Raw genomic sequence first — 23,845 nt, 5'->3', positions numbered from 1 at the left:
CAGTCTCACTGACTGAGGTCTGACAGACTGGCATTGTGACTGGCCGACTTGCCCAATACCGCGCGCAAGCGCACGCACACACGCACGCACACACGCACACGCACACACACAGACGCACACACACACACACATCAACACCTCCAATCCTAGCTAAAGTCTCTTCCACTCTGTCACACATGCTGTCCACTGTCAAATAAACATCACAACAACAACCTCGGAGCATGTTTAACACAGCATTGAGTTCTGGGGTTCTGTTTTTCTGTTTGTTTTTATTTTCTGCCTTGTGAGTTTGGGCCTTTAAATGGTAGACAAACCCTGAATTCAGCTCTTGACAGAAAATAAGACCAGACTACAAGCATAACCGAAATACTATGCACTCTAATATACACAGTGTGTCCAAAATATTTAGAACACCTGGTGAATCCAGTTGAAAGCTATGATCCCTGATTGATGTCACTTGTTAATCCACTTTCAATCAGTGTAGATGAAGGAGAGGAGACATGTTAGGGAATGATTTTGAAGTCTTGAGACAATAGAGACATGGATTGTTTATGTGTGCCATTCAGAGGGTGAATGGGCAAGACAAAATATTTAAGTACCTTTGAACGGGGTAACTTAGAAGGAGTCGGGCGCACCGGTTTGGGTCAAGAACTGCTTCTGGGTATTTCACACTCAACAGTTTCCTGTGTGTATCAACAATGGTCCACAACCCAAAGGACATCCAGCCAACTTGACCCAACTGTGGGAAGCATTGGAGTCAACATGGGCCAGCATCCCTGTGGAGCGCTTTCGACACTTTGTAGAGTACATTCCTCAGCAAATTGAGGGTTTTCTGAGACCAAAAGGGGGTGCAACTCAGTTTTATGGAGGTGTTTTAATGTTTTGTACACTTAGTGTATAAAGGGAGAGCAGTAGCTGAACTAAAGGAATGTGATTCATAGACGGCGACAGTATAGTCTATGAGTGAAGGGCAAATTCTCACCCCAATATGACAAAATAATTTGATGTCAGTCAAGTGACTCTGAGTTTTTCATTTGTTTTGGTTTGGGAGCTGCAATCTGGCTCTTTTTTTGTTGTTGATCATTGTGACCCTCTGTCAAGAAAGAAGCAGAGTTGAAACAAGGTCATCTTATCCACAATGACTGACGCCTCTCAACATTGATTCTTTTGAACCCAAAGCGTTTGTAACATTTTCTCTCTCTCTACCTACCTACCTATCTCTCACTTTTTTTCTTGCTTCCCCTCTCTCTCTCGCTCTCCCTTTAGCTCTCTCTCTCTCTCTCTCTCTCTCTCTCCCCCTTTAGCTCTCTCTCTCTCTCTCTCTCTCTCTCCCCCCTTTCTCTCTCTCTCTCTCTCCCTTTAGCTCTCTCTCTCCCTTTCTCTCTCTCTCTCTCTCTCTCTCTCTCTCTCTCTCTCTCTCTCACAAACACAGAACTTTCTCCTCTTTATTGCTCTCGATATTCACTTTAATTAAAGTCTCTAACATTGCAGGTGACAAAGTTGTCGTGACATCTTTGTCTGTCTGTAGCTTTTGGCAGGCAACCAATCAATCTATGTTTGAGGAGAAGCCGATTCCCCAGAGGCTAGAGAACACTCCTCTCATCTCCTCTCTGTCTCCTCTCTTTTGTCTACCTCCCCTACCGTCTCCTCCTTCCTGTCTCACTGAAGGAGGACACATTTACATTAGATACCCACATGTTCAACTGATTTGCTAGCAAACCGAGTTCCAGAATATAGTAGGAATAACCACACACTCAAACAATACCGAGAATAAACAGGTGTAATGTACTGTAATATACTGTATATCTAAAAGAGACAGTACCATTTGGTGTGTGACATTGCATCTGATACGGTATGACTGTGGTAAATGTATGAAACATGGAGGTGTGTGTTTTTAATATGTCTGATAAATAAGTTTTTCTTGGCCAGGGTGTCCATGTGGGGAAGACAGCACATATTTCTAATATTTTCTGATATTTTTCTCTATTAATTCTCAAGGTATTCTACTTCCCTTTGACTCTACACAGCCCTAGTCTGTTCCCTCATTTTGTGATCCTTATCTGTGTTGGCCAGGGCTCTGACTTTGTCTCTCTTTCCCTCCCTTCCTCCTCTCTTTCTCTTTCTTCCTCCCTGCTTCATTTCTCTCTCTCTCTCTCTCTCTTTCTCTCTCTCTCTCTCTCTCTCCATCTCTGTCTCTCTCTCTCTCGCTCTCTCTCCATCTCTAGTACTGTACTTCTAAGTTATCTCATTTAGCCAGAGGTCGCGTCTCAAAGCTACTGTGAGCCGTGAGCATTTACCCTTGAGACAGATACTTAGAGAGGAGAATCAGTTACAAGGAAGATTGGGTCTACAGAACTCTCTCTACTGGTTTGAAACTGTATAGTATAGTAAGTTGGAAACCTTGCTCAAAGTAAAGTAATATTATTCGTTTTGTACAGTAATTGTTCTTAAGTTGTAGTTTTTTGCGTGTTTGTTTTGTTCTGTCTGTGATGGATTTCTGTTGTGTAATCATGTGATTTCCGAAGGATGAGGCAGAACCATCACTTTACCGTCTTCTCTATGTGGGGTTATCTGTTCTCTTAAGAGTTCTTATGCTCACTCTCTCCATCTCTCCCACTCTCTCTCCACCTCTCTCTCCATCTCTCCCACTCTCTCTCCACCTCTCTCTCCATCTCTCCCACTAACTCCAAACCTCTTTCTCCATCTCTCCCACTCTCTCTCCATCTCTCCCACTCGCTCCCCAGTTCTCTCTCCATCTCTCTCTCCATCGCTCCCACTCTCTCTCCACCTCTCTCTCAATCTCTCTCTCCATCTCTCCCACTCTCTCTCCACTTCTCTCTCCATCTCTCTAACTCTCTCTTTCTGTCCCTCGAATCAACATATCCAACACAGTCACTCCCCTGCTCTGTATAAAGATACTGTATAGACCTTGAGCATCTCTATAACCCTATAGACAGGTTTGCTCCCTCTTAGCAGGTAGTAGGCCTGTGAGAGAGCCAGTCACTCTTCCCTATCTGACAGGGCCAGCCAGTGTAAGCGAAGGGAACCAGTGAAATCTCTTTGTGTGGAGGACTGAAGAGAGCTATAGGAAGTCAGCAGCCATACTGCAGAGATCAATACTAACGGCCAAGCTGCTCGGCAGCAGCCTCTTTTATTTTCTTTATTTTCTTTAACCTTTATTTAACTAGGCAAGTCAGTTAAGAACAAATTTGTGTTTACATTGACCGCCTACCAAAGGCAAAAGTCCTCCTGCAGGGACGGGGGCTGGGATTAAAAATAAATAAATAAATATAGGACAAACCATACATCACAACAGGAGAGACAACACAACATCGAGACATAAGACAACAACATAGCAAAGCTGCAACACATGACAACACAGCATGGTAGCAACACAACATGACGACAACAACATGGTAGCAACACAACATGGTAGCAACACAACATGGTAGCAGCACAAAACATGGTACAAACATTATTGGGCACAGACAACATCACAAAGGGCATGAAGGTAGAGACAACAATACATCACGCACAGCAGCCACTACTGTCAGTAAGAGGGTCCATGATTGAGTCTTTGAATGAAGCGATTGAGATAAAACTGTCCAGTTTGAGTGTTTTTTGCAGCTCGTTCCAGTCGCTAGGTGCAGCGAACTGAAAAGATGAGCGACCCAGGGATGTGTGTGCTTTGGAGACATTTAACATAATGTGACTGGCAGAACCAGTGCTGTATATGGAGGATGAGGGCTGCAGTAGATAGCTCAGACAGGGGGGACTGAGGCCATCAACAAGTGGGTCTTGCGACGGGTATACAGAGATGACCAGTTTACAGAGGAGTATGGAGTGCAGTGATGTGTCCTATAAGGAGCATTGGAGGCAAATCTTATGGCCGAATGGTAAAGAACATCGAGCCGCTTGAGAGCACCCTTACCTGCCGATCTATAAATTACGTCTCCGTAATCTAGCATGGGTAGGATGGTCATCTGAATCAGGGTTAGTTTGGCAGCTGGGGTGAATAAGGAGTGATTACGATAGAGGAAACCAAACCTGCAGCTTTGATATGCACTGAGAGAAGGACCGTCTAGCCACACTCCCAAGTATTTACAGTGGGGAGAACAAGTATTTGATACACTGCCGATTTTGTAGGTTTTCCTACTTACAAAGCATGTAGAGGTCTGTAATTTTTATCATAGGTACACTTCAACTGTGAGAGACGGAATCTAATCTAAAAATCTAGAAAATCACATTGTATGATTTTTAAGTAACAAATTTGCTTTGTAAGTAGGAAAACCTGCCAAATCGGCAGTGTATCAAATACTTGTTCTCCCCGCTGTATATGGGGTGATTTCCTCAAGCTTATGGTGGAGAAATTACAATATCGTTATAATGCTGTTAATATATCAAATGGTTGATTTATGCAAGGGTGCCAGGGAGAGATGACCCCAGGGCCAGACCCTGGTCTCTACACAATGAGATACTGTCTGCTGTGAATTCTAAGTATATTTCAAACTAATCTTAACTTCGTTATAGGGGGCTGCATTTTCACTTTTGGATAAATAACGTGCCCAATTTCAACTTCCTGCTACTCATGCAAAATAATATAAAATATGCATATTATTAGTAGATTTGGATAGAAAACACTCTGAAGTTTCTAAAACTGTTTGAATCATGTCTATGAGAATAACAGAATATATGTAGCAGGCAAAGCCCCGAGGACTAACCGTTCAGATTTTTTTTTGGTTTGTTGTCTTCCTGTTGTCTTCCTGTATTGAACACAGATAGACCCGTCTTCAATTTGATCGGTTATTAACGTTTAAAAATACCTAATGTTGTATTACAAAAGTAGTTTGAAATGTTTTGGCAAAGTTTACAGGCAACTTTTGAGATATTTTGTAGTGACGTTGCGCAAATTGGAAGCAGTTTTTTTCTGGATCAAACGTGCCAAATAAATGGACATTTTGGATATATATGGACGGAATTAATCGAACAAAAGGACCAATTGTGATATTCACGGGACATATTGGAGTGCCAACAAAAGAAGCTCATCAAAGGTAAGGCATGTTTTCTATTTTATTTCTCCGATTTGTGTCTCTTTGTTTACTGTTGTGCTATCATCAGATAATAGCTTCTTATGCTTTCGCCAAAACACCTTTTTAAAATCTGACATGTTGGCTGGATTCACAACGAGTGTAGCTTTAATTTAGTATCTTACATGTGTGATTTAACCTCTTGACGACACACAATTAATCTTCTCCTTTCCCCCTTCTGATGACCAGGTGGCGAATCGCATCTCTGCATGTCTGGCAGACATATCAGTGTGGATGACGGATCACCACCTCAAGCTGAACCTCGGCAAGACGGAGCTGCTCTTCCTCCCGGGGAAGGACTGCCCGTTCCATGATCTCGCCATCACGGTTGACAACTCCATTGTGTCCTCCTCCCAGAGCGCTAAGAACCTTGGCGTGATCCTGGACAACACCCTGTCGTTCTCAACTAACATCAAGGCGGTGGCCCGTTCTTGTAGGTTCATGCTCTACAACATCCGCAGAGTACGACCCTGCCTCACACAGGAAGCAGCGCAGGTCCTAATCCAGGCACTTGTCATCTCCCGTCTGGATTACTGCAACTCGCTGTTGGCTGGGCTCCCTGCCTGTGCCATTAAACCCCTACAACTCATCCAGAACGCTGCAGCCCGTCTGGTGTTCAACCTTCCCAAGTTCTCTCACGTCACCCCGCTCCTCCGCTCTCTCCACTGGCTTCCAGTTGAAGCTCGCATCCGCTACAAGACCATGGTGCTTGCCTACGGAGCTGTGAGGGGAACGGCACCTCAGTACCTCCAGGCTCTGATCAGGCCCTACACCCAAACAAGGGCACTGCGTTCATCCACCTCTGGCCTGCTCGCCTCCCTACCACTGAGGAAGTACAGTTCCCGCGCAGCCCAGTCAAAACTGTTCGCTGCTCTGGCCCCCCAATGGTGGAACAAACTCCCTCACGACGCCAGGACAGCGGAGTCAATCACCACCTTCCGGAGACACCTGAAACCCCACCTCTTTCAGGAATACCTAGGATAGGATAAAGTAATCCTTCTCACCCCCTTGAAAGATTTAGATGCACTATTGTAAAGTGGCTGTTCCACTGGATGTCTTAAGGTGAACGCACCAATTTGTAAGTCGCTCTGGATAAGAGCGTCTGCTAAATGACTTAAATGTAAATGTAAATGTCTTGAAACTAGGGGGCACTATTTTCATTTTTGGAAAAATAACATTCCCAAAGTATACGGGCTATTTTTCAGGACCAGATAATAGGATATGCATATAATTGACAGCTTAGGATAGAATACACTCTAACGTTTCCAAAACTGTAAAAATATTGTCTGTGAGTATAACAGAACTGATATTGCAGGCTAAAGCCTGAGAAAACTCCAATCAGGAAGTGACTCTTGTATAGAAACCTCTGCGTTCCTATACGTCCCTATTGAGCAGTGAAAGGGATATCAACCAGATTCCTTTTTCTATGGCTTCCCTAATGTGTCTAGTGTCACAAGACATAGTTTCAGGCTTTTATTTTGAAAAATGAGTGGGAGCGACGTAGGTGGCGAGCTGAGGGCTCTCAGAGTGATTTGTGCGTAAAAGACAAATGCGGCCATTGTTTCTCTCGCTCCTACTAAGAAGCCAACTGACCCGGTTGATATATTATCGAATAGATATTTTAAAAACACCTTGAGGATTGATTACAAAAAACGTTTGCCATGTTTCTGTCGATCTTATGGATCTAAATTGGAATATTTTTCGGCGTTGTCATGCCCGCAATTTCCGGTCGATTTCTCAGCCAAACGTGAAGAACAAACGGAGCTATTTCAGCTACGAAAATAATCTTTATGGAAAAAGGAACATCTGCTATCTAACTGGGAGCCTCGTGAGTGAAAACATCCGAAGCTCATCAAAGGTAAACTATTTAATTTGATTGCTTTTCTGATTTTCGTGACCAAGCTTCCTGCTGCTAGCTAGGCATAATGCTGTGCTAGGCTATCGATAAACTTACACAAATGCTTTTCTTGCTTTGGCTGTAAAGCATAATTTCAAAATCTGAGATGACAGGGTGATTAACAAAAGGCTAAGCTGTGTTTCAATATATTTCACTTGTGATTTCATGAATATGAATATTTTCTAGTAATATTTTTTGTCCGTTGCGTTATGCTAATTAGTGTCAGTTGATGACAATTCTCCCGGATCCGGGAGGGGTAGTTCCAAGATGTTGAAAGTTTGATTTTTATATCATTTTATTTGAATTTGCTGCGCTGCATTTTCCCTGGCTTTTGGCCAAGTGGGATGCAAGCGTCCCCTATCCTAGAGAGGTTAACCTTGTGACCCATTCCATACATCTGTTATTTGTCATGTAGACTGAAGAGGGTGTATATTGGCTATAAAACACCTTTGTACTTTTGTCGCGGGGCTCTCAACGAATCATCATTAACGTTGAGCACTCAATTGATTAACTTTATATGTGTGTGTTGTATTTACCTGCACCCTTATTAACACGTGAATAAAGCTTTAGTTTCAGTATAACTCTGACTTGTGTGATAAGTTTGTCTCTCCTCATTTGATAGTAAAGAAATTAACCACCACAAGCTCCAAACCCTCAGAGGTAGTAATCAAACCTGTGGGGAGAGGGGCATTCTTCTGACCAAACCACATGACCTTTATTTTGGAGGTGTTCAGAACAAGGTTAACTTCTTCGAGATAGGGGGCGCTCTTTTAATTTTTGGATAAAAAACATTCCCATTTTAAACAACATATTTTGTCACGAAAAGATGCTCGACTATGCATGTAATTGACAGCTTTGGAAATAAAAAACTCTGACGTTTCCAAAACTGCAAAGATATTATCTGTGAGTGCCCCAGACCTAATGCTACAGGCGAAACCAAGATGACATTTCATACAGGAAATGCCCCAGATTCTGAAGGCGCTGTGTTCCAATGTCTCCTTATATGGCTGTAAATGCGCCAGGAATGAGCCTGCCCAGCATTGTGACGTATTTGTAGGCATATCATTGGAAGATTGACCATAAGAGACTACATTTACCAGGTGTCCGCCCGGTGTCCTGCGTCGAAATTATTGCGTAATCTCCAGGTCCATGCGCGTTCCATTTCTTCAGAGGAGAAACTAAACTGCCACGAATGATTTATCATTGATAGATATGTGAAAAACACCTTGAGGATTGATTCTAAACAACGTTTGCCATGTTTCTGTCGATATTATGGAGTTAATTTGGAAAAAAGTTTGCGTTGTAATGACTTAATTTTCGGGTTTTTTCTTACCCAAACGTGATGAAGAAAACGGAGCGATTTGTCTACACAAATTATCTTTTTGTAAAAACAGAACATTTTCTATCTAACTGAGAGTCTCCTCATTGAAAACATCTGAAGTTCTTCAAAGGTAAATGATTTTATTTGAATCCTTTTCTGTTTTTTGTGAAAATGTTGCCTGCTGAATGCTAACGCTAAATGCTATGCTAAATGCTACGCTAGCAATCAATACTGTTACACAAATGCTTGTTTTGCAATGGTTGAGAAGCATATTTTGAAAATCTGAGATGACAGTGTTGTTAACAAAAGGCTAAGCTTGAGAGCAAATAGATTAATTTCATTTCATTTGCGATTTTCATGAATAGTTAACGTTGCGTTATGGTAATGAGCTTGAGGCTGTAGTCACGATCCCGGATCCGGGATGGCTCGACGCAAGAAGTTAAAGGCAGACAAAGCTTGTTTGGCACTAAGAAAGCTTTGTTGTAGAGCGTTCAACACAAAATCCGGGGAGGGGCCAGCTGAGTATAAGGCTGTATCGTCTGCAAATAAATGGATGAGAGAGCTTTCTCCTGTCTCCTATCGAGTCGTCTCCATCTAAACACCAAACGCCAGTCTCTGATTGGTCTGCTAGTGCCAGGCTGGAATGTATGGATCTCTGTGTGTGTGTGTGTGTGTGTGTGTGTGTGTGTGTGTGTGTGTGTGTGTGTGTGTGTGTGTGTGTGTGTGTGTGTGAGTGTGTTTGTGTCTCTGTGTGTGTGTGCGTGTCTGTGTGTGTGTGTGTGTGTGTGTGTGTGTGTGTGTGTGTGTGTGTGTGTGCGTGTGTGTTCGCACGCGCCTTTCAGTGGCAGTTCTAGACCATTTCAACTGGGGGGGGGCAAGCTGGGGCCAGTTCTACTGTTAGAGGGGCCAGTTACATTAGACGTTATTGTTGTCATATCGTTTTCTTCACTGCATTGCAAGCATTAGCAGGCAAAAGACCATGTTCATCGTTGCCACTTTCTAATAATGGATGCAAAAAAAGAACGATAGCAAAAATTCAGTTATGTAAATATGATTTCATACTCCACATTTAGGGGGGCCACAAGGGGGTCCAACATTTTTCTGCCCCCCAGAACTACTAGTGGCGCCTTTATGTCCTTCTTCAACCGTCATCCTTTTAGAACTCAGACAATACACTTGTGTGAAATGGAAAGGGAACAGTGGAATGAATTACTGAACTGCTTTCCATGCTGAGAATATTGTTGAGAAAAGGTGAGGTAGATGGGTATAAGAAATAGGTAAGAGCGCCTGACAATGACAAGCTGACAGGCAGGATGAAAAGTAGATGAAAAAGAAAGGGGAAAAAGCTGTAAGTTACAACAAAGGGCTGTTGACCAGGATGGAACAAGACATGTGTGACAGCAGTTTTAAAGGTGGCCCAGCACACAGATCGATGGCTGCAGAATAGAAGTGCTCGTCACATCGCTAGTCCCCCGTCCCTGTGTCTCATCCCCCGCTGTCTGTCTCTGTAGCACCATAGAGCCACAGCCAGGAGACTGACTATACTACAGATGATACAGACATAACCTACAATACAAAGTCTGGGAGGGAGAGAGGGAGCGACTTGTCTCAGGTTACGGTTAGGGTTAATAGCCTACTGTGGGTGTTTCTGAGCCTCTATGGTTCCTCCAGCCCCTGCTCCCTTGCAGGGAGAAGAAGAAAGGACAAAGTAAAGGGAAGAGAGGGGCACCATACTGTAAAAAATAGTTCATTAAAGTAATATTTATTTATTAACTGATTCAACTTTTCTTCTTTTTGTTTACTCTAACTATTCAGTCAAAGTGTTACTTGAAGTATTACCTAAACTCCAACTTAGTTTTGGCCAGACTTTGCCTGCTAATGCCTGCAATGCAGTGAAGAAAACGATATGACAACAGACTTAAGTTAGGGACACCCACACATTCAAATGGTGCTTTTAACATGTTTTCAATGTACATATTTGACACACGTTGACATCGTGCGTGTTCATTTATAAAGGAATTACATGTCCTCACCTGGGATTTGAACTCACAACCTCTTGATTCATGGCATTCTGATCTTCCTACTTACCTTGCTGTTATGCTACCAAACCATGTATGTTATAAGCACTGTACTGTGTGCGTGTCGGTGTCGCTAACCACGTTTTTTGTCGAGGTTTTTTTCAAGTGTGAGAAAAGTTTGGGCCAACAAAACATTCAGGTAACACTTTAACTGTAAATTTGAATAAAGTAAAAAAAAAGGTCTGTGGAGTCAGTTACTAATAAGTGATCAGCTGAATCAAGCAGATTTTTTTTTCTTCACAGTGTGTCTAGAGGAGAGGGGCGCAGAGGGGGCATCCTGTACCCAGACCCAGGTGGAGTTGTGTGGGTGCATCCTGAGCTCCTCCGGGAAATTGGATCACCCGTCATCAAATTAAATTAGATCCACTCTGCCGTGCACGAGCGAGCACATGCAGCGAGGTATCAATAATGACACACAGGAATTATTCCATGTAATGTTCATAAAAACACGGGTGGAATGAGACATTATCAATATTTATGTCCCAAGTGATTTAATAAGGTCTGCGTGTTTAAGGTCACACCCAAAGAGATACTGCTGATTCATGGCCTACATGAAAACAATAATTGCACTACTTGGGAAGAACAGCTTCCTGCATTTACCATTGACTCTGCCCACTGCTAATGGGTTTAGTACATGTACAAGTACTTCATTTCAAGTAAGTGACAGATATATGAATAGTAACGACTACAGCAATTGATGGCTGGATGGCAGCCACCATCCCCCTTATTTCTTAAATATGAGTGTTTAATTAAGCTGAATTATTAATTAGCACTTCATCATATTCAGAGAGACGTGGGGGTAAGGAGGAAGAGATGGGGGTGTCTTTGTTTCAGACTAGTAAATTAGTTTTTAGACAAATGACTCGTAGTGCTGAAGATCTTTAACTCCCCTACACTCTGAGACCAGTGCAGCACTGACGCAGTTCACTGACGCTCCGGCGACATGACGTAGAGGTGGATCATGATGATCATTTTCCTCTGTGATGATAATGTGCTATTAAATGGACCCCATGGAGGAGCTGCATTAGCTCCACAGGTCCATACTATTAACAGCATCAGGGCCATGATATAGGACTAATTTTCTCTCTCTCTCTCTCTCTCTCTCTCTCTCTCTCTCTCTCTCTCTCTCTCTCTCATGTTGACATTCATCACTCAACCAGTGCAGTTTAAAACGAATGCACTAAAACTACAAAACAAAAAGCACTAAGGACAACTGGATCGTTTGCCTGAACTGAACACAGGCCTCTCCTCAAATACTGAAAACGAGCTCAACGTTCCTCATCAACAGCTGGACCTTGTGCAGCCATATTTATATGCTCAACTAAGTATGAGGTATTGTGCCCGTAGTGTTACCTTCACTACTTGCAATTTGTCTTTTTGTCATCCAATATCAAATGTTGAATATGAGACCTGAATTAAGCAGGATATAGCAGTATATATTATTCCATAATGTCAGAAAATCAATACTGATCTGATATTCATATTAAAATGAAATATCACTCTGTGTCAGCTTGGTATTAATGCTTAAATCAAACATGAGAAATGGAGGGCTTTTAACAGCACAGAGGATTGTGCAAGGCTTTGTGTGCAAACAGTTCCATTATGGTATGTTCATGCAATCTAAATAATATAGTGGACTTAACAAATGTCATTGTAATATACTTTAGTTTAAATAATGTATGCCTAGTTCATGAACTGCAAATTAAAGCACTAAATGTTGTTTTCCCATAGTAAGTCCACACTTGTAATGTAAGAAGTTGACAGGATAAGTGGAGCATAAACAAGAATCATACCTACGCAGTAGAAATTATACAATCTAATGTGTAATTAAGGTCTATTGTACTCCCCAAGACAGGGCCTTTTGCTCAATGACATTTTACTCTTAGATAATTAAGTTCTTGGTTAAATGAAGGCCAGACCAGACAATGTTCACAACGATGTCTGGAAGTGGCAACAATTCTTCCATGCAGTGCTTGAGGGGAATGTTGGTCTGTGAACTACAAACTACAAGGGGCGCAAAGATTATTTCACTCTTTAAATTCGGCAAGATCTTTACAAGGTTGACACTCGCACACGACAGAGTCTAATGCATATATGTAGGAAGGCTGGAAGGGAGGTGGCCAAAATGATTTGTCAGTGAGGAATGCAGTCCGCAATGACTCTTTCTGTGTTTCTGTGCTTAGAGAAGAAGGCAACAGAGGTCAACATCTTATGTCACCCGTCATCTAAGTGCAAAGTGATGTGGGTGATGACAACCTTTCCCACACACTGGAGATGCACGTGCACGCGCACACTCGTAAAACACACATACGCACATACCTGTTTTACACACTCTTCACCCACCTCCCCATCAGGCTCTGTGGGGATAATGGCCATGGTGTTGTGACCATTTCACACCCCTTGCCTGGGCCAGGTGACATTTTAGCAGTCTTTCATAATGTCACACCCCCAGGCGCCCTCCACCCATACCTCCCTCCCCTCATAACCCCCATAACCCCCATCCCTCCAACACACAACAACAACGTGGACCAGAGAGACACGACTCCCATGGTTTTCCTTCTCAGAGCCATCTGGTTTAATGAGTCAAGTTGTTCCTAAAGTCCTGTACATCTACGAACCGCTTGATTAGGGCCCATTATTGACCAGTTGATGTACTGTATTTATGATCGAATCATTTGAATTAGTTCTTCAACGTCTACAATCTTCAGGCTGAATTGAAGGTCGACACAACGACGACCCTTCCCGTGCTCTGTGCTGAGGAAAGCAGGTCTTTCAAGACCAGGCAGTTAAAAACAACGCCTGTTTAATCACCACAGAATGGCGACAAAAGGTGTTTAAAAAGTGCTGCTCACGCAGAATATGTTCAATTAGACCACAGCCTTCCTTAGAGAGTTCTTATTCTATTTTAGGTTCATGTCTCAAATCTGCATACAGACATATGGAGACACACACGAAAACACGCACACACACACACACGCACGCGCACAAACATGCCCACAGACACACAGGCACACACGCACGCACTCACACACACGCGTGAGCGGACTCACACGATACGCACCTAAGGAAGACACACGCATGCACACATGTACACACACGGACAGTGAGTGCTGATGCTTGGTGTTTTGTGGTGTTTTGTGGTGATGAGGAGTCAGAGGTCCAGCCATCAGTTTCATTAGGAGTTAATCTGACAGAAGGACAGACAGCAGCAGCCTCCCAGTCACACAGCCACAGATAGTTAACACCACGCATGTAGTTAATTTAACGTTACGCTGCACTCTAATCTGGAGCACTGGACACTGTCAGAACTCCTTGGCTGCACACACAAGTCTCTGTCTCACTTTTTCTGCCTCTCTGTCTCGGTCTCTCTGTCTGTCTATGTCTCACTTTTTCTGTCTCTCTCTCGTTCTCTGTCTCTGTCTCACTTTTTCTGTCTCTCTGTCTGCCTCTGTCTCGGTCTCACTTTTTTCTGTCTCTGTCTCTGTGTCTCTGTCTCTGTTGCTCTGTCTCTGTATCTCTCTGTCTTTCTTTCTCTGTCTCTCTGTCTCTATGTCTGTCTCTGTTGCTCTGTTTCTGTGTCTCGTTATCTTTCTCTAATTCTCTCTCTGTCTATCTCTCTATCTTTCTGTCTCTCTGTCCGTGTGTCTCTCTGTCTCTGTCTCTCTCTCTGTCTATCTATCTATGTCTCCACGTCTTTCTCTCATTCTGTCTCTCTCTCTCTGTCTCTCTGTCTCTGTCTTTCTCTCTTTGTCTTTCTCTCTCTGTCTCCCTATCTCTGTCTCTCTGTCGCTGTGTCTGTGTGTGTGCATGTGTCTGTGTGTCTCTCTGTCTCTGTCTCTCTGTCTCTCTGTCTTTCCTCTCTGTTTTTCTCTATCTGTCTCTGTCTCTCTGTCTCTCTCTTTTGCTCTGTCTTTCTCTCTCTGTCTCTCTGTCTCTCTACCTCTCTGTCTCTGTGTATCTCTGTTTCTCTATCACTGTCTATGTGTTTTTCTGTCTTTCTCTCATTCTCTCTCTGTCTCTCTACCTCTCTGTCTCTCTCTCTCTCCGTGTCTCTGTGTCTCTCTCTTTCTCTATATGTTGCTCTGTCTCTGTCTCTCTCTCTCTGTGTGTCTCTGTGTCTCTGTGTCTCTCTCTTTCTCTATACGTTGCTCTGTCTCTGTCTCTCTGTCGCTGTCTCACTTTTTCTGTCTCTCTGTCTCTCTCTCGGTCTCTGTCTCAATTTTTCTGTCTCTCTGTCTTTCTGTCTCTGTTGCTCTGTCTCTGTCTCTGTCTTTCTATCATTCTCTCTCTGTCTTCTCTGTCTCTATCTTTCTGTCTCTCTCTCTCGGTCTCTGTCTCACTTTTTCTGTCGCTCTGTCTCTCTGTCTCTGTTGCTCCGTTTCTGTGTCTGTGTCTCTGTCTTTCTCTCATTCTCTCTCTGTCTTTCTATCTCTGTCTCTCTGTCTGTCTCTCTCTGGCTCTACATCTTTCCCTCCTTCTGTCTCTCTCTCTCTGTCTCTCTTTATCTCTGTCTTTCTCTCTCTGTCTCTCTATGTCTATCCCTCTGTCTCTCTATGTATTTCTCTCTCTCTCTCTCTCTCTCTCTCTCTCTCTCTCTCTCTCTCTCTCTCTCTCTCTCTCTCTCTCTCTGTCTCTCTGTCTCTGTCGCTCTGTCTCTCTGTCTCTGTACCTGTGTCTCTGTCTGTGTGTCTCTCTGTCTCTCTCTCTGTCTCTGCCTCTGACTCTCTGTCTCTATCTCTGTCTCTGTGTCTCTCTGTCTTCCTCTCTCTGTCTCTCTGTCTGTGTCTCTGTGTCTCTCTGTCTCTCTATGTCTTTCTCTCTCTGTCTCTTTATATATTTCTGTCTCTGTCACTCTGTCTCTGTCTCTCTCTTTCTGTCTGTGTCTCTCTGTCTCTCTCTCTGTCTCCCTCTCTGTCTCTGTCTCTGTCTCTTTGTCTCTCTTTCTGTCTCTCTCTCTCTCTCTCTCCCCATTTATTTGTGTTGTTCTTTTTTTGCCAGCAGCTATGAACCATTTTGCATCAGCCAGATAACGACACAAAATTCTATTTCTAGCAAAGTTGACTCCTTAAAGGGAAAGTCATCCCAGTTGAAGGGAGAGCAATCTCATGTGGCTGTCTTTGATAGGTATATGTTAAGTTATCATGTGAGTTAGTGTTTAATGGCTGGACAGTGTGGGCTTCATATCTCTTCATGTCGTACGGAGGCCTAGGTGTTTTCCCAAGAGTTTCTTTTAGGAGAAAGAGGAGATTTGTCTAATTACCTCAATCCAAAGAGTTACTTTATATTTCATGACCCATTGATTATGTTTCATTATATAAAAAAATAACAAAGATGGTTGATTTTAGGTCTGATGATGTTATCTCCTCCTTTATTAATTGATGTCCTTGACTAGGTCACTTTGTCCTTATGGGCAAATAAAGACATTCGAGAATTATGAGGAGCCAATGATTTCCGATACCTGTGAGGTCATCGTTGTTTAATTTAGAGACCAATAGAAGTATGGAAAATCTATGTTGTCTATAATCACCACACAAAGCACCCCGGCGCCTTGGGGACGCTATCCATTTATCTACCAGGAGCGTCCTCGGAAAACAAAGACGCTCGTTGCGGTGTTGGAAGAAGATGACGGGTTAGATTAACGTTGCCAAACTGATGAATAACCATGTTTGATGAATTTCATCAATTACTTTCATCAATTACATTGGAAAGGTGAATGTTGAGGAAGCAAGAAACAACACAGAGGGAATGTGTTTGCTAATTAGATATTCACTAATTATCATACATCACTGGCTTGATTCACGGTCATTAATTAATCAGAAAGTTGATAAGAGACGCTTGCTAATTGCGTCCACGAGACCGATGCTATCAAACTAATAAACCGCCATGACTATGCAATTCTTTACAAATATCGGCATATTATAATAATTTCGCTTACGCATCTTAATGAATCGGAATTGGCTCAATAGATAAGGCCAGATAGAGAGTATGAAGAAAACCCTGACTTGACCATAGCAGATTTGTCTTTATCAATCTCTCAAACTGATCAGTGGTCCATGTGTCTCACGGACAATAAGTTCGGTTTCAGGTGTGTGTGTGTGTATGTGTGTGAGTGTGTCTCACTGAGAGGCTGAAGGTCACAGAGGACACATGGCGGTGCACCGCGGCGAGGCGTCGGCAATGACAGCAGCGTGTTTATGATCCTTTTCGGCGCCATTCATCACAGAAATGAATCGTAGAGAGAGAAAGCAGCTTCCTGCATGGCTGACATCTCCTATAACCGTCACCGTCTGCCGTCTCCTACACCGGCAGAACAACAGCTCCACGGATGGTGATGATTATGATTCATCCCACACAGGTCAACTGTTCACTGCTGTTCTCCCCCTGACAAAGTTTTGTTCTGTTTTCATAATATCACCAAAGATACATCTCAGGATTGAGCATGACGATCCTGATGGATTGGACACAGGCGTACCCAGGCGACCGACGGGTGACCTTACATTACCTTTCTAATGTCAGCGCTGACCATAACAGTCTGTCTATATATTCACAGAGGGAAATACAATTCTTCAAATGTCTCAGTCGCAACAGAGAACAGATCGATTTCCTGAGACAGCCACAATTCCCATGTTTATACGCCACTTCCCGAAATATCTGAATCCGTTTCTGCATCAATTATTCACGGTCAGGGTATAGGAGACGGGACTGGTGCCCTGGCAGGACGGCAGCGTGCGGTGAGCCGGTGAGGCCTGAACAGTTAAACGGCTGTGACGGCTCACTGATCCACTGCCAAAACAACCGGCACGGAAAAGGACCACAATACATCTGGAGGCAGGTGGGCAGCACCGAGAGGTGTGATGGAGAGATAGGATCATCCGGGGGGTACCCTCTGACTGAGGAAAACATGCCATTAGCTATCGGCCACGGGCCAGGGAACACGGAGAGAGAGGGAGAAGGAGGAAAAGAGAGATGGAAGAGGGAGGAGAAGGAGAGAGAGAGACAGACTGATGCTGGGGTGGATAGACAGAGACTAGATTTTGGGTTGCAGAAGCAAGACACTGAGAAGTAGAAAGAGAAAAATGCTATACCCAAGGGTGTAGAGACAGGAAGTAGAAACCACTCTTGGGTTGACATAAAAGGAAATAGAAGAAAGGACAGCAGTAGAGAAGGACGATTAGGATATTATTAAAAAGCTGGGTCGGAGCCAAGGAGGATTAAGGGGCATGTTAGGGGAACCACAAAGGGTGACAGCCAAGAGGGGGCATGTTAGGGGAACCACAAACGGTGACAGCCAAGAGGGGGCATGTTAGGGGAACCACAAAGGGTGACAGCCAAGAGGGGGGCATGTTAGGGGAACCACAAAGGGTGACAGCCAAGAGGGGGCATGTTAGGGGAACCACAAAGGGTGAAAGCCAAGAGGGGGCATGTTAGGGGAACCACAAAGGGTGACAGCCAAGAGGGGGCATGTTAGGGGAACCACAAAGGGTGATAGCCAAGAGGGGGCATGTTAGGGGAACCACAAAGGGTGAAAGCCAAGAGGGGGCATGTTAGTGTAGCAAACAGGAGGAAGTGAGGAGCCAGAGGGCCATGTTAGGCCAACAGGGGGAGGGTGTGTTTGAGGCGGTGTGAGCCAAGCAATGGCAACACGCTGCTTAGAAGGGATCTGTGCTGGCTGGCTGTCTGACTGTGTGTGTGTTGCCTGTTTTGCCACACGGAGGGGCAAGGGGAAGCAGAGACATCGCCAGGCATCACACACAAGCTATCTGGCCTCCCCAAGCCAAGAGGAGAGCAGGGGAAGAGAGAGGAGGGGAACGCTGTCTCTCACAGACACACAGGGGTCGTTTTATACAAACGTTTCACTCCTCGCACATGCTTAGCGCCACACTGTATCTGTGGGGTGACAACACATTTACTGTCAGACAGATGATTCCAATGAAAAGGGAAGATATATTGACCCCTCCCTCCCTCCCTGAGATGTGTATGGTAGAAGCAGACAGGAAGACTGATGGGAATTCCACCAGGCTGGCTCATTGTCAAGGCAACGGTTGCCGTGTGGTTGTACCTGGCTGTTTGGCCAATGGATTTGACCGTACTGGGTTCCAAATGGAACAGCTGTGCATCAGCTCAAGGGGTTAGCAATCAGACTTAGGTCCATATGTGTTTATTTTAGTTCGGCCATGACAAGCTGCAGCCTGCAGAACATTCACCAGATGGTAAATAAACGTTTCATCTTTAAGAGCGTGGCCATGTCCGAATACCTATACTTTTGTCCTAAATAGTAGGCAATTTGAGTATGCAGGGAAAAAAAGGTTTTAATAGTATGTGACATTTCGAAAAGCGAATATACTTTAAATGCTCGGATGTGATTCTCATTTTGGCTTTGACGACAGCTGGTCTATTAGATATGGGGATGTGCTACCGGAATCAAGGAATATCGAGAAACAACGCAATTGTGCATTACTTATGTGGAAATAGAATGTGTATAGTTTGTGAATTTTCGAAGACCGAGTATGGTTTAAATGCCAGGATGTTGCAAAAATTTTGGCTCGTCATCTGCAAGTGATAGGCCCTAGCTCTCTTCATGTAGTACAACAACAAAACTAAGCCACATAATTAGGAAGATGCCGAATAGCGAAGCTTCTGCCGTGGTATTCAAATGTAGACACTAGTCTTTTGATTTGAACATTTGATATGTTCTGGTGTGTGTACTAGGCTATTTGATTTCATTTATATATGTTACAGCACTTTGGCTTCACTAAATATGTTGAAATGGAACCAAATGATCTGTTTCCATCTTCAGTCCAAATAACATGTTTCTGTCTTCAGTCAAATGTGATAGTCTGCCTATAACCAGCCTGAGTAGGACGATAACTCCATAACTATTATATTCAGAGTTTAGAGAAATTAATCACATTGGAATGTATCTATTATCAGGCTGGTTAATTCGATGCATGTACTCGACCCCGCCCGACCTACCCAGCCATAGCATTGTGGCTATGTCATACTGCGTACTCTTTACTAAACGGTACGTGCTAAATAGTATGTGACGATGAGTACACAGTATACAGTGTAGGTATGTAGTACGCTAGAATGGGTATTTGGAAATGGCCAGTATTTCTAATGAACAGTAGTAATATATATTCTCAGATAATGCTATCCTATTCACCTTTGTTGTGTCTTTGGCTATGCCGGATTATGTGATATGACTTGCTATTCTATAAAATCATTTCTCTGTAATTAAGATCACCTGATTGAGCTAATCATGTAAATGTAATTAACTAGAGAGTCGGGCACCACTAAATAATATTTATAGAGCTGTTATCTTCTGAATAAACTCTTAAAGACCTAGTAATATTTTACATCCATAGCAGTCAACATTAATCTTCATCTTACTTCAGTCTCATAATCTGAAAGTTGTACATTCTCGGTTATCTGCAAGAACCCTGGCTAACAAGTTGAATCAGCAATACAAAATTGGGTTTAATTATTTATTTACTAAATACCTAACTAATCACACAGAATTCACATACACACAAATAATCATAACTTGATTACAAATTACGTCATAAAGGAAAACGTCTCTAGCGGGCGGAACAGATATGACAGCTTGTTACACCAAGGAAAATGGGCTGGGTTTGAGTGAAAGAGCGGGAGACTGAGGAACAAAGGGAAAAAGCTGTGCTATCGTAAATACAGTATCTTATGTATTCTAAATTACCGGCCATTTGGAAAAGGAAAATGCAATAAATATTTACTCTGAGCTGCGCTTTGGTAGGTTGGTGGTAGATGGAAAGCCGTGTTGCCAAACCGAATCCTTTGAAGAATGTCTCTGGTTGTCAATTGGATACGTTGTAGTAGCGTCGTTGGGTGATAGACGGGATACTCTGTCTGTTCCTTCCTAACCGTCGTTGCATCTGCTGTTGCTAACTCAACGGCTAGGCGGTATCACTTCTGTAGTGAATAAGTTCAAAGTTCATACCATTCGCAACCAAAGCTCACGCTGATGTTGGCTTCGTTCTGTAGTTCTTATCTGAACTATTCTGACATAGGACCGTCGTCCCCACATCTTCAGAACAGGAAGTTCTGTTGTCGTCAAGGCTTTATATATTGTAAGGGAGAAGAGGGCGTGTTTGAAAAGTTTTATAGCCCATGTCCCTTCACAGAGGCGGGCCACTGAGTGAGCAGCCCTAACTTATGAAAGCCCACATCTCACATTTTAGAAGCTAAAATTACATTTCATGCCATCACAAATCATTTCATATTCAAACATTTAAATTGAACAACAATTCCATGTGAATCCGATAACTCTGATGTGTAGACTTTCCACTGTAGAGTTTATGTCATCTTATCATTGATGAGAATGTCTCAGATGACAACCGAACTGACATCATATTCATTAAGTACCACCGCATATGTTAAATTGTTCGGTTTACCAGAATATAGTTCATTTCTCCCCACCTACTGATGTTCCCAGAATCTCTATGTTAACCAAGGGTTTTGCAAATGTAACCTCAGTAGGTTAGAGAGAGGAAAAAGGGGGGAAGAGGTATTTATGACTGTCATAAACCTATCCCCCAGGCCAACGTCATGACACCTTTTTGCCCACTATTCTGTCCATTCAAAGAATCCTACAGATGAGCCTTTGAGACAGTTCTTATGCAAAGACAAGGTCGGTTCTTAGACAGTGTACAAACTATATGAATATCCAGCCGGTACAGTACACTATCTTCATGCTCTGGTCTCGCTGGTATTGCCCACTGCTGGTATTTACAGGCAGGGTGTGTGTGTGTGTGAGAGAGAGAGAGAGTGCGGGGGGGGGAGAGAGAAAGAGAGAGGGGGAGGGGGGGAAGGGGGAGGGAGGGTGGGTGGGAAAAAGAGAGAGAGAGAGAGAGAGGGGGAGAGGGGGTGAGGGAGGGGGTAAAGAGAGAGGGAGAGAGAGAGAGAGAGAGAGAGGGAGAGAGAGAGAGGGGGAGGGAGGGAGGATGGGAAAGAGAGACAGAAAGAGAGAGAGAGAGAGAGGGAGGGAGAGAGAGAGCGGGGGGAGAGAGAGTGCGAGAGAAAAAGAAATAAATAAATAAATAAAGGTTTTATTATTTATTTAATTTAATTTAATCTTTATCTAACTAGGCAAGTCAGTTAAGAACAAATTCATATTTACCATGACGGCCTACGAAAAGGCAAAAGGCCTCCTGCGGGGATGGTGGCTAGGATTGAAAATAAACAAATTACATCAAAATATAGGACGAAACACACATCACGACAAGGGAGACAAGTCAACACGACATAAAAAGAGACCTAAGACTACAACATAGCAAGACAGCAACACATGACAACACAGCATGGTAGCAACACAACATGACAACAACATGGTAGCAACACAACATGGCAACAGCACAACATGGTAGCAGCACAAAACACGGTAGAAACATTATTGGGCACAGACAACAAAACAAAGGGCAAGAATGTAGAGACAACAAAACATCACGCAAAGCAGCCACAACTGTCAGTAAGAGGGTCCATGATTGAGTCTTTGAATGAAGAGATTGAGATAAAACTGTCCAGTTTGAGTGTTTGTTGCAGCTCGTCCCAGTCGCTAGCTGCAGCGAACTGAAAAGACGACCGACCCAGGGATGTGTGTGCTTTGGGGACCTTTAACAGGATTTGACTGGCAGAACGGGATGAGGGCTGCAGTAGATATCGCAGATGGGGGAAGTAGAAAGAAAGAAAGACAGAAAGAAAGAAAGAAAGATTAAAGAAAGATTGTCATACTCTGACCATAGTTTGCGTTGTTTGTTTCTATGTTTTGTTTGGTTAGGGTGTGATATGAGTGGGAATTCTATGTTGTATGTCTAGTTTGTCTGTTTCTATGTGTGTGGCCTGATATGGTTCTCAATCAGAGGCAGGTGTTAGTCGTTGTCTCTGATTGGGAACCATATTTAGGTAGCCTGTTTTGTATTGTGGGGTGTGGGTGATTGTTCCTGTTTCCAGTGTTGGTATTCACGTTACGGGACTGTTTCGTCATCGTTCTTTTTGTCGGTTCATTGTTTTTGTTCGTTGTTTAAGTATCCCATTAAAAATGGATAATCATCACGCTGCATTTTGGTCCTCCTCTCTTTCTCCCGAAGGTTACAAAGATAGAAAGAAAGAAAGAAAGAAAGGTAGAAAGAAAAAAAGAAAGAAAGAAAGGGCATGGCATGTCAAGGATGCGGAAGCACAAGGAAAGTTGGAAGTGAAAGTCTCTCTGTTTGTTGGGAAAGTTGGCCCTCCGCCACTCTGGCAGATTGTCATGTTCTACTGTAGCTCTATGTGTCCTGAGAGATCAAAAGAAGGAGAGGGACATGTTGGTTCTGTCATCACATAAGGCTTTGAAGTGGTGATGATGAACAAACTCAAAAGTTACAAGGCTCTCTCTCTAAAACTAACTCCAGATAATATTTCCAGCGTTGAGATGCGGTTTCAGCATGGAGTAGCCATGGCCGTCAGCGCGACTATGAACTTGTCACCACACATTGATGTGCTTCAAAAGTCACCAAAGTCAAAATTAGTTTTAAGTTGGGGAGGTGTTGAATCACTTATAGTACATTTAGTGACTTAACATGTATTTGAAGCGTCTCTCTTCTCATATCCGATAGAAAACCTGCCACAGTATACTACAGGTAATGAAACGTCTCTACTGAACTATTTCCAAACTGACATTTGGATTACACCCATGTTCACCATCTTTACCTTCAAAACCTCACAGTCAATCCTTAGAGGAAAGGCATTCATACCTAGAATCATTCATAACATGACTTGGAATGGACTCCATCTACATACAGTTGAAGTCAGATGTTTAGTTTACATACAAGTTTAGTTTAGTTTACATATACTTAGGTTGGAGTCATTAAAACTCTATTTTCAACCACTCCACAAATCTCTTGTTAGCAGACTATAGTTTGGCAAGTCGGTTAGGACATCTTCTTTGTGCATAACACAAGTAATTTTTCCAACAATTGTTTACAGACAGATTATTTCACACTGTTTCACAATTCCAGTGAGTCAGAAGGTCACATACACTAAGTTGGACGTGCCTTTAAACAGCTTGGAAAACTCCAGAAAATGATGTCATGGCTTTAGAAGCTTCTGATAGGCTAATTGACATCATTTGAGTCAATTGGAGGTGTACCTGTGGATGTATTTCAAGGCCTACCTTCAAACTCAGTGCCTCTTTGCTTGACATCATGGGAAAATCAAAAGAAATCAGCCAAGACCTAAGAAAAAAATTGTAGACCTTCACAAGTCTGGTTCATTCAAGGGAGCAATTTCCAAACTCCTGAAGGTACCACGTTCATCTGTACAAACAATAGTACGCAAGTATAAACACCATGGGACCACGTAGCCGTCATACCGCTCAGGAAGGAGACGCGTTCTGTCTCCTAGAGATGAACGTACTTTGGTGTGAAAAGTTCAAATCAATCCCAGAACA

The sequence above is a fragment of the Oncorhynchus nerka genome, linkage group LG6 (assembly GCF_034236695.1).
Source record: "Oncorhynchus nerka isolate Pitt River linkage group LG6, Oner_Uvic_2.0, whole genome shotgun sequence".
NCBI classification, from domain to species: Eukaryota; Metazoa; Chordata; class Actinopteri; order Salmoniformes; family Salmonidae; genus Oncorhynchus; species Oncorhynchus nerka.
Note: the sequence above shows the minus strand (reverse complement) of the source record.